Below are 3,260 nucleotides of genomic sequence, written 5' to 3' on the forward strand. Positions count from 1 at the left end.
ACGCTCATCACAAACGTTCATCGTCTAACATTCAGTTTTTCAATTTGAAACACTCAAACATGGTTAAAAATAACAATAATTTGAATATCTTAGTGATTTTTGTTATCATTTGAATGTTAATTTTACTAAAATCACAAGGATAAAAATCCACAAAGGAGCTCAAACGAGTTTTTCATTTTTTTATTTTTTTTACACTCGGCAAAAAAATAAAACATAAAAAGGAAACTCCAACATGTTAAACAATTATAGGGGTCATATAAATTGGTTGTTTTCCATCAATTAGTTGAAGATTTTGGTAGAACTTCGATTCGAACAAAGTGTAAAACATTTTTAATAAAAAATGTGTTATTTGTTAAATTATGAAACCCTGATATTAAGTATATTTTGCTCACTTTTTGGAACAGAGAAATAACTAAAAAGACAAAAGGATAATTTATGATTCGAATTTTGACCAATAAAACAAGAAAAAACCAACAATTCATTTTGAAGTTTATTGTAGTAAAATATAAAATGCGAAAAAAACAGTTAATTGAAATGACCCGTCATGTTTTGACGGGTTTAGTTATTATTTTTATCCATTTTTTAGTTTTGAAAGGTAAAAAACGACTCTTAATTTTGGATTTTAACATGAATGTTCATGATGTATTTCTGATCTACGACAATAAAAACAATAATTGTAAAATATCGCTTTATCACATTAACATGGTGCTCAATTTTAAACTAATGATTTTCAAAGTTAATTTATAAATGATCAAACTGGGTTTGGCTAGAAACGAAAAACGACTTCTTGTTAAAATAAATAATAATAGACAAATCAAAATATTGGATATTGAAAACATAACAGTTAATTAGGCAATTATATTTGCATGCTCAATTCTTTTACTCATTGCCATACTGAGCAGTTATAACCATTAAAAAACGAATGATTAAAAAGTTAAATTTGACAATTTTTATTTTTAAAAATAATAATTTGATTATAGTTTGATAATAATTAATTTTTACTATTATTTGAATAAATAACTGGATAAAAACTATATTCTTGATAATTTCAGACAATCAACAATAGATATACATATTGCCCAAATGAGTTATGTAACTTTTATGTGGAATAATCATATCTTTAATGTTATATGAATACAAATTGATAAATTAATTTCACGCCAAAAACGTCTAGAACGTTTTTTAATGGTATTGATCACTTTAAAATGGCAGATAAACACGTTATTGACATGATTTGGACATTGTATCGTGTAATGAGTCTAAACTATTCATTTTTGTTGTTCATAACAAACAAAACAAAAATAATAAAGCATATATAAATATACTAGTTAATATAATTTATTTGTAGTTTTCGACCATGCATATTGTTTAAAAACAAATAATAATAATAAAATAATATAATCATATTTGAATAAAATAACCATTAAATAATTATAATAATATAATAAAAATATATTCTATGTTTAAGTTTAAACAATCTTACAAAATATAACACAGTTAATGAGTGAGAAGAAGCCTTATAAGTATGTTGAAAAAAAGAAGGAAAGGGAATTCCAGCGATTGCATGTGACCACACCCGTCTGCTTTCTCGCCTTACGTTGTATCCAGAGTATTTAGAACTCTTCAGAAAATGCGAGGCAGAAGTAAATTGTTGTAACAGTTATTTCGACCAAATTAAACTTGTCATTGAAAGTCTGGGAGATGTTTCTTGGCGTCGGGGCTGGAGAGAGGATATAAATGAGTTCTTTGGAGGTGTCAGGAGCGTGGAAAAACAAATTCGAAAGGTCGAGAACAAGAAAGGAGGAGGACTCGTTGGACGCCCAAGTCTTTTGAAAAAGGAACAGAAAGAAGAAGTCCAAAAGTTTATAGAAACTTTTCAAAAGGCGAAACAGCCAGTGGAACCTCGAGATGTTAGAGATTTTGTCAACCTGAAGCTTATTAAAGAGGGTGAGAAATCGCTAACAACAAAGCAGATGTATGAAATTGTCAAGAAAATTCCAGAGCTTGGTGTCAAAAGGGGAGAGTTGATGGAGACACCCAGAGCAATTGTGTCAAAAGAACTCATCATAGAATACCTCGATGAGCTGAAAAAAGCAGTGGATGGGAAGCCAGCGGCGTTGGTTTATAACTTATACGAGGTCGGGTTCGATCTTTTTGTTGATGCTCTTTCAAAGTCGGTATGTTTTTCTCATGCTTTCGGCGAGACAGTTTACACTCCAGTCGCTGGTCGTGGAGACAGGATAACCCTTTTGGGTTGTATTCGAGCAGATGGGCACGCACTTGACCCCCTCATAATCACCAGCCGAGTGACTCTGGACCAAGATGTACTTGCCATTTTGTCAACTCATGCCATAATAAAGACCCAGCCGAAGGGATTTATGAATTCCTTATTGTTTCAAGAATGGGTCGAGCGTGTTCTTGTTGTTGATGTCAAGGCGTCTCAAAAGGCTCTCCACACCAAAGCGCGAGCTGTCCTCATTATGGACGGTTTTAAAGCCCATGACGCTGCAATTGAAATACTGAAGAAGAACGGCATCGATGTGTTGTACCTAAAACCACACACGTCGCATCTATGCCAACCACTGGATTTGTGTGTTTTTTCTGCCGTCAAGTCTCATTTGTCTAAAAATGAACTCCTCAAAATGGAATTTGAAAACTACATGAAAGAAAGTGGAAAACCAACAAACGAGTTGTTCGATGATCTTTTGAAAGTGAAGATTGAGTTTGCAGAATCGACAGTGGAAAAAAGAATCCTCTCAATCTACGATTCGTGGAAGGCAAAAGACCGTCTTGAAATAATAGTCAGTGCCTTCAAGCAATCAGGAATAGCTTTACAGTCTGCTATTTGTGACCGCAAAGTTGAAGACACGTCCGAGTCATCGAGAACATATAAAGTCTGCAAAGTCGACGTTGCTTACTCAAGATGTATGAGACTTTTTTTATATGGAGATGAAATGGCAGAAATTCCGGCTCCAAAAATACAGAAAAAATTGAAGTTAGAAACTGAAAAAGAAAGAAAAGCGAGGTTGGAAAAGCGAAAGAAATAATTAAAGAACTTGTTTCTTTTTATCAATAATTCATGTTTCTAAACAAAATAACTAATTTTTAATATAACAATTAATAATATATTACAGTCATGCGAAAAAGCTGTCGCGTTTGGAAAAACCTGTTTCGGGTGGTAATGAACTATTCTAGTACTATAAACAAATGATCTGAAATAGAAAATGTTATTTGGAAATGCCGAATATTTTTATTCGATT

Source organism: Entamoeba invadens (assembly GCF_000330505.1).
Source record: "Entamoeba invadens IP1 unplaced genomic scaffold scaff_1105074726515, whole genome shotgun sequence".
NCBI classification, from domain to species: Eukaryota; Evosea; order Mastigamoebida; family Endamoebidae; genus Entamoeba; species Entamoeba invadens.